We start from the raw sequence: 9,458 nt of genomic DNA on the forward strand, positions 1-9,458 counted from the left end.
AACTTCACAATTGCCAGGGGGGCACTTATGCCACTGAACCAAGTCCCCAACTTTTTTCTTTTATATTTTTTCAAGCGACATATGTGATTTGATTAAGTTTAGGTTCATTTGAGCTTACAGCAAGCAAGTCAGGACTTTCTCATAGTGCTGTTAGGAAGCAGGGCTAATCAGAAAGCAAGCTATGTCACAGCATGATGGGACGCCAAGCCTATCTGACAGCAGAGAGTTCTGGGGTCAAGTTTTCGTGCATATTGGACATTTTATGTTCTCTGGAGATCATTATGTCTATAATAAAAAATCAGAAAAATATGGTTTCTTTTCAAGAGCAGACATCTATAGGAAAACTTTCTATAGCTTTACTGAGTAATTTATTGCTGCTAGAAACTGAATAGATGTCAACCATCCCATAACTGCTGAGTTGTTATGCTACACACTTTGTGACAGTTTTCCTCAGTACCCATCAGGTCCCAGAATCTGCATTTCATGCTCCTACAGTCTTTCCCCATATTTAGCTAGTTAAAATTCCTGGAGATTGTCTCATAATTTGGGAAAATATGATTCAGAAACGATAAGTAACGTAATATACAGTTCTTAAGGGTACAGTGGAGAGTTTTTAGCCCTAGACTTGAATCCTTACTCCATCATTAAGTACTTTGGATTAAATATGTGAAAGTTACTTATTCTCTGTGCCTTAGTTTCTTCATCTGTAAAGTGAAGATAGTAACAGTGGTTTTCTCATGGGGGCTGTCACCCAAGTGCTGGTACTAATAGTTATTGAATATTTTCTTAAAACACTGAGATGTGAGCCTAATTTTATTTGAGTGTGAAACTTATGCTGACTTCTAGCTCTGTGATTGAAATAATGCTTCTGACATAGTGCATAATTCAGACTTAAAAAGTGATAGTCAGTGACATAAGTGCCTGCCTGACAAGCACAGGTTGAGTTTGATACTGATTACCCCGTCACCAAAAAGATCTCAAACTGTGGAGTGGGATTTAAAAATGATAGACAAAGGAAGATATAACATGTTTTCAATATTGGAAAAGAACAGTTAATATGCATATGTTTAGCTCTAATTTACATGTCTCATCTGTTAATCTAAGCAACCCTTTTGAAGGTAACAATAAGCAATATTACAACCGTTGTCAAATTCCTATCATTTTGTTTTGTAAATCTATAATGTTATTGTATTTGGTTTTTTGTTGTCGTCTATGTTGCTTTTTTTTTTTCTTTTCCATGTCTTTTTAATCTTAAAAAAAGAAAAAAGCAAGTTTTCCAAAAATTACCAATCGTATTTGTAAGTCATTATATTTTGCCTAAACCTTCTGGAAATCCATGATTTAGTTAATTATGAAATTAAAAATAATACTCATATTCTGAGAAAGATTACAAATAATACAAACTGTTACCACTCCCAATATGCTTGTAATGTTGGAATAAATACTTCTGTCTTAAAGATGGGTAAACTGAGGTACAAATAATGGCGTTATTTACTGAATGTTGCATTAAGTGACTGTGATGGGCTTTAGAGTCCAAAAAGGTCCATAATAAGTAGATCAATATCATAAAGAATTACAATGTTACAACAGACCCTAACATTGTATGATAGATCCTAACAGTGTATGTCCATTTATTCTTTTCTTAGTTTTCATTTTTTATTAGTACATTTTTACATCACATAAGATTAGACTCCTTGTGGCAAATCAGGACATGTGCATCACACATCTCAATTCCCTCCTCATCTCCTTCGCTCCCTTCTTCCACCTTGTGGTCCCCAACTCCTTGGCAAAAGGTCTATCTGTTTCCTATTATCTATCTCATTTTGCTCTTTTTAAAATATATATTTTGAGTTCCTCCTTGATAGCCAGTTTTCCTACATTTTAACCCGGATCTCTTTCCTTTACTGGGTAACTTCATTAAATTCAGTATTTTCACCTAAGTGAAAAGTACTTTCCTTTCCACACTCCCTGCTTGATACATGTCTGTCATAGATAAAATATAATCTGTGTTTTATTTTTTAAGTTTGTGCATTATCAAGTTAGTCCCGTATACAGATCTAATACTGTTGCATTGTATAGATCCACACTTGATCTCTGAATAATCTTTTATGTTTCTTATGTATGTATCTATATATTTGTATGTCTATCATTTACTTATTTTTTTAAATTTTATTTAAGGAGAAAAGAAAAAAAAACAGTGAAAGGGTACAAGTTATACAGATTTACAGAAAAAAAATGAACAGTAGGAAATCACTAGTTAATGGATTACATATTGCCATCTTAGAAATAATTGTTCAAGTCACAAAATTAAAGCTTGTTGAGTGGGCATTCCAACAATGATACTGCAAACAGTTCTGTTCAATGATCCAATAAAACTCTGTGATATCATTTTCTATCTTATACACTTAAATATACATGCAGTTATATAGTTTAGAGCACTTTCTTTTCCTCTCTTTTGTACAATGACTATTACACATTTTGGGTTTCATTGCTCCCACGGTTCTTATTGCTTTTTTTGAAGAGAGTAAAACCAAATGTGACACAACAGAACATAATCGGTATCATTTACTTATAATTTTTACAGGTACAGCCACTTTTTCTCTTGCTCCAGCAGATTCCTGAGTGGTTATTTACCTAAGATTCCAGCAGAGGGCAGTAGAATATGCTTTGTAGTTTACTAAGGCTTTCTGATCTAGTGTCAATAGTTGGAAGAAAGGTACTGTAGTCTAATATGTTTGAAGACAGAGTAATGTGAGAGTTTTGATGAAGAAAAGCTTAGAGCAAAGAATAACTTACATTAATTTTAGTTATAGATAAAATGAAACTGTTTCTTGTAAACATTATATACTACACACATATACTAATAAACTAAAATAATAAGAAAAATTCTCATTCTTATAATCCTCCGCTTTTTAATCATCTCTTACATTTAGATAATACTTTCTGCTCTGTATTTTCTAGTGGAATTTGTTAATACAGAATATAAGAATGTAAATCTTCCCCTAAGATTATTAATTTCTTTAGTAAGATAAATGTGTGCATCATAATAATCATAATTACTAAAATTTGCAATATTCAAATAAATATGCATCTTATATTTATTAGTTTGTGATTCAACAAACAAAAATATTTGTAAGGCAGAGAGATTTTTCCAAAGCTCCACTTAACAGACAATTTTCCCCCACACTTGTATATTCACAAGTTTAAATATGTTAGGACTGCAAAGATTTTTGTCTTTACCCTTTGATCACCCTCCTGTTTGACCGTATTTTGTCCCAGTCACTCACAGGTATACAACATTATCATCTGGAAATGTTCATATCATCCTTGTCCCTTTCTTTCTTCCACTATCTATGCCAACTTTCAATTTGGAAGAGAGACTACAAAGGAAGTAAAATGTGCACATGTGGCAGGACACAGTGGCATACTCCTATAATTTTTAGCTACGGTTGAGGCAGGAGGATTGTAAGTTTAATGCCTGCCTGGACAATAGCACCTTGTCTCAAGACAAATTAATCTAAAATAATGGCTGAGGAGATATCTCCAGTTTCTATCATATGCAGATTCTATCATATGCTGTGTTGCAGGAGTTTTACACTTGATCTTAGCCAAAAGGCCGAGAAGCGATTTTTGCAGGAGTTTTAAAAAGAAAATAAAAAAAATCTGAACAGTCCTCCTGAAGAATGCCAGTGTTTGAGAACCACGGACATTTGTATCTATTTGTGATTCAGCTGCTTTTTAGTCATGATGAATATAAAAATGCAATTTTAGTGGTGGCAAGTGGAGAAGAGTAATTGGTAGAGCAGGGCCACAGAGCAAAAACAGGAAGGGTTTTGCTAAGCAAAGCTACACATAACACAGCTTTTAATAATTGTTCTGGATAAGATTTAAAAATCTATCATCATCGTCAGCATTTATTTATTTATTTATTTATTGGTATCAGGGATTGAACGCATGACCTCGTGCCTGACAGGCAGGCCTTCTGCCACTGAGCTATATCCCTGGACTTCAGTATTTTTTACAGGACTAAAAGGGAAGATTGTATTATAACTATGGTTCATTCCAACTCCAAATTCTCTCAAAAGCTCTGTTACTTGACTGTTTATCTGAGTATCAAAATTTGTCATTATATCAGTGACTTTTTCTTCTGTTCCAAGAATTATGAAAGTAGAAAAGATGAAGCTGGATGTGGTGATGAGTTCTTGTAGTTCCAGCACTCTAGGAAGCTGAGGCATGACAATTGCACGCTTAAACCTCACCTGGGCAAGCTAGCAATTTAGTGAAATCCTATCTCAAAAGAAAATGTTGTAAAGACTATAGATATAGCTCATTGTGAAGGCTCAAGTTTAATTTATAGTGCCAAACACACACGCACACACACACACACACACACACGCACTCACACACATCCACAGAGGGAAAATTAAGTCTTTATTCTTGTAGCAGTTAGAGTTTCAACTTGATTGGTTTGGAGATCTGCCCCAGAGATTAATGGAGCTCACCTTTAGGTGTGTGAGGTATGAAAATGCAGATCTGGAAGTCTACATCTAGTCCTTCACCCATTTCACTCCAGCATCCTTCCCCTGTGCTGCTTTCCATCCTTCATGAACTAAGCAACTTTGCTTTTTATACCTTTTGCCTTATCTCTGCCTCAAAGCATGGGCAAATGCAACCTCTTCTTTCTAAAGCTGAGGATATTGTGCACTGTGTTTCACAGACAAGAGAGCTGGCTAGTATAGATATCAGTGTAGAAAAGTGGTGTTATTGCTATAACCATACCTGATCATAAGGATTAGAAGCCTTTGAAACTGATTGGTAAAAGTTATTTAAAAAGGATTAAAAATGCTGGCAAAAGATGCCACAGAATTCTATAAATACAGCCTGTTGGCTGATTCTGGTAAGGGCAAACTAGAGTCGAATAGGAATGTAGACAGTAAAGGCCAGGTTTAGGAGATTTCTGTTTGGAATAAGAACTGCTCCATTTGTAATTGGATTAAAGATCAACACGGCAAAAGTTTATCTACGTTTTACTCATGTCCTGAGACTTTACAGAAGGCTTACATTAATCTGAAGGAAGAAATTCAAAGACAGCTGAAAATTCAGGCTGTGATATGGGTATAGTTGACTGTTTTAAACCAGATTGGCAGTGAAAGGCCAGAAAAATTTGAAAACTTAAATTTTGACCCAAAAGAAACCATCTGTAATGACAGGGCTAATAAGATATAGACATTAAAGAGATTAGTACTGTTATAAATTAGGTACATTGTACAGGAACAAAAAGAAAGATACTCTGAAGTTTTCTCAGGAATCACCCATTGTAGGTTCAAAGGTCCAAAACTGCCAACGTTTCTTTTGAAAAGAGAGTCGCTAAAACCTCTAACTAAGAAGGTATACCTAGGAAATTGTTTCCTCAAGATTCATGTCACTATGTTTAGCCAACCAGGTGCTCAGAGGTTGCTGCAGTCATAGTCTAAGGGGGCCTGGCTACTGCTTGAGCTGGGAATTTATTTTCCATGTGATGCTGTTTTTTTCTGGAATGCAGAATATGAGAGTTGTAGGATTGTGGAAGCTTTTCTCTTTCAAAGAATGTCTTGGAATACCTGGCAAGCAGATTCTGTGAGGGCAATGTATGAAGCTGTGGGAATGAAACCAAAGGTACAGTGAAGACCCCAGGAAAATGGAAGTTTCTGGAACATGACATCTCTTCCAAGCAAAGCTGTAGACTCTGAGTGGAGCCAGCCCATGAGTGAGGCTGTAAAGGCTGCAACCAGCAATGTCCAAGTGGTGGGGCTACAAAGTCCTTGAAACTCACATTTTACCAGAGTGTCTCAGGGGCCAGATATGTAACTATAGAACTAAATGTTTTCCCTACTGAATTTTAGTCTTGATTTTCTTGATTATTTTATATCCTTTTTGGCATATGACATTGTTCCTTGGGATATGTAACTTTTTTCTTATTTCTTGTACAGAGACTCACAGCTATGTGTCAAAAGAGACTTGGGCTTGGCCTTTTGAAAACTGCTGGAACTTTTGAACTTGGGGAAAGAGATTATTGGGTGTCTGGTTGTATGCAGAGTAACTGTGTTATGTTAGGCAGAATTACCAACTTTTAATTGTTTTTACTTGGAAATTAAGTATAGTTGAAGGGAACATGTTTAAGTAATAAGTTGAAAAGGATTGGAATCAGGTAGTCAGAGTGCAGTTTCAATTTGATTTGCTTTGCGTTTCACTGGGGACTGGTGAAGCACACTTTCAGGTGTGTTTGAATGGGTCAAGGAGGATTGGCCTTGGAATCTTTGTATGTTCACTCACTGTTTCCTCTCTGGCCCCTTTTCCCTGCCTTATTTCTAGATCACCATGACATGAGCAGTTTTTCTCTGCTACAACATTCTGTCACGACTTCTTTGCCTTGTAACTGGCTGATCAGGGACTGAAACTATGAGCAAATTAATTATCTTTGAGTAGTAGGTGCTGGGTATTGTGCTTTAGTGACAAAATGTTAATTACTCATGCAATTTATAGTACAGCAAGGTACATAGGTGAATGAAGAAATATAATGAAGAATTATCATGTTACTGACTAACATTTATTGACAATCTACTCTGCATGCCACTCCCACATAGACAGGAAGTAGATGATCAAACACATAAGATAATTTCAGGAAATATGATGGTTGATTGATTGTATCTACTTGAGAAAGAAACATCCAAACAAATTGGATCAGCATAGTTCTGGGTGTGGAAGACCCACTTTAAAGAGGATTACCACCAGAATGGTTTCAAAGGGACATAAGGAATGAAGGGATTTCTTCTGTTTGTTGGGAGTAGCTCATCTTTGCCTATGTATTGAACATCATGTCTTGGCTTCCTGCACAGCTCCAGCACCAACTCATCAGGCTTCTAGTGCAGACCCTTTGACCTTATACAAATTCAAACAGTATATTATACTGAGCTCAAGGCTCCTAACTGGATCCTTTAGAACCCAAGACCTTTTTCACTCTTCGGTACCCAACTCTGTGGGCAGCCATTGTAAGCTAATTTTATATATTAAATTCTTAGATGTTCATATATCTTATATTAGATGTGTTCCTCTACTAAGCACTTACTGACACAATGACAAATGCTATGAAAAAATTAGAAGGATTCCTTACGTACACAATGAGTGAATAAGGAAGAGCATGCTTTTGTTGAGCCTAAATTTGATTTAAATAATACTCACAGTTGTGAGAGTAGTCAGAGTATTCCTATCAAACTTACAATAAATAAGCGAACGTCTAAAGGACTCAGAGATGTGGGAGCTAAAGGGAAGTTGGTGGGTAAACAAGTCTAGGAAGCTCTTGTTATCAGCAACTGCCCTCTCAGTTTACTGAAAATAGTCAGCCTGTGTCCAGAAGCTCTTAAGGGTAGGCAGCAGAACTAGAGAGGCCACCAGGGGAAAGCGTGGTGAATACCCCAGCTCTGTTAAACCTTTAAATTTCATCTCAAAAGCATGAGAAAATGATGTTTATTTAAGTGTTTTTAATGTAATTCTAAGAAATATTTCTCAAATGTGCTCAAATATGCTCAAATAGCAAGGTGCTATTTTTTTTAACTGTGATTGTACTGTTGTCTACATGTCAATCAAATCCTTAACACCTTGCTGCTAGCAGCCAGAGGGATGAGAGCTGCGTGCCCTTGGTATCACTTAAAATTTCCTCCTTACAAATAGAAGTAAGCCACTCTTTACCTCTCAGGTAAATTCACGCCTCCAGGGTGCCCCCTGCAGGATTAGCTGTCGGAGAAACAGTAAAGGTCCTGCTTGAGGGCCATGAGCAGCCGTGGGGATCCTTCAACTCCTCTAAGCCGAAAAGAGAAGGCCATACTGGGAATGTTAGTATTGGAGATAGGATGCAAGTAGGGTGTGGTTCTGAGCAGGTGGGCATCATGGAGGCTCCAGATTCTTGTGTAGCTGTCCTGGCATACTGCCTTCAGGATTCTTTCTTCCTCGTGCACATGCAAGGGCAGGCAGGCATACTCATTCTCATGACCTTTGTACTGCCTTATACACTTCATGGTCCATAGGTCCTACAGCTTGATCTTTCCCAGCATATCTGATACCAACACAGATTGCTCTTCCTGGAGGATCCACAAAGAGGTCACTGCTGAGTGATGGAGTAGGCAGGCAGCCTTCCAGGCTTTACCTTGAGTTCAAGAATGCAGATCAATGGCAAAGATGTCCCCAGAGAGACAGTCACTAAAGAGCAAAGGAGTCATGACAGCAAACTGCTGGGCCAACATAGCACGGTTGGTCCTGAATGACTGCCAGTGTCCTGTCACTGCACTGATCAACAGAATCACCTGAGACAACAGGTACTGAAGCAAGTGTTTACCTGAATGTTCAGCCACCATGCATGCATAGGACCAGGCACCAGGGATCCAGAAACTGCAAGCATGCCACAGAAGTCTACACCTGGGTGACTACCGGTAAACAGTGATGCTGGATCAGAGTGGCACAGCCTCTAGTCTCTGCAAATCCCAAGAGGCACAGCAGAACATGGGAATCCAAGTGGTTCAGCAAAGCCCAGCACACAGAATTCATCTTGCGGTTGGTGAAGTAGAAGTTATGTGTGTGCATCTTGAATGCAGGCATCTTCATACCCCTCGGCCTGATGATGCCACACTTTGAGCCACCAACATCAACCTCGTTCACTGTGAATAGTCGGTCACTGTTGGTATTCACCAGGATGAGGCTGAATGGGTTGCGCATCAGAGTGGAGGCATCTGAGCGCTACATGTGAAACTTTTTCCTCTTCATGCAGCTCTTGGGGTAAGCAACAGCAACGGATTACTTTGAGAAAGCTCAGCTGGCTTTTTTTTTTTTTTTTTTTGTAGGAAGGAAGTTATATGAAATCTCACTCTGGCTACTTTCTTCTTCTTTTCCTCTTGTAGCAATGGTAGTCCTTTGCTTCCCATTTCCTTTTCTGAGATGTTTTCTTTCACGAGAAGGTGGCAGTTGCTATGTCCCTAGAGCAAGCAGAAGCAGTGGTTCTTTTCAGGGTCGAAGTGTTACCCTGGTAAATCTGGTGCACAAGTAACCCCTGAGGTGTTGGACGAGGTTGATGGGGACTCCTAACACTGTGGTCAGAATCCTGAGATCTCTACCATACCCCTGTTGTGCACCTCTCACTGGAACTGCGCTGTCCGAGCCAAGAGTTCTGTGAGTGGCTTCTTCTCTCTTAGCTATTCTTACACTGCTTGCTGATTTTATTCATTTCTGTCCTCAGACTCTGTGTCCCTCTTGCCTCCTTCTCCACCCTGAAAGTGTTTGCTGTTTGCTTGCTTTCTTGTTCTTTCTTTCTTTCTTCCTTCTTTCCTTCCTTCCTTCCTTCCTTCCTTCCTTCCTTCCTTTCTTTCTTTCCTTCTTTCATTATTTATTTTGGGATGTCAGAAACTATGTTTATTAAAGATCCTATATAAAAT

At 38.0% G+C, this 9,458-nt stretch overlaps 1 pseudogene; it reads right to left on the reverse strand.

Annotated features, from left to right (window-relative positions):
• Positions 1–7,766: 7,766 nt before the first annotated feature.
• Positions 7,767–9,163, reverse strand: LOC100734460 (DDB1- and CUL4-associated factor 4-like; annotated as a pseudogene).
• Between the last annotated feature and the right edge of the window lie 295 nt (positions 9,164–9,458).

The sequence above is a fragment of the Cavia porcellus genome, unplaced genomic scaffold (assembly GCF_034190915.1).
Source record: "Cavia porcellus strain 051 isolate PalLab524CR breed Dunkin Hartley unplaced genomic scaffold, mCavPor4.1 scaffold_22, whole genome shotgun sequence".
In the NCBI taxonomy this organism is placed as follows: domain Eukaryota; kingdom Metazoa; phylum Chordata; class Mammalia; order Rodentia; family Caviidae; genus Cavia; species Cavia porcellus.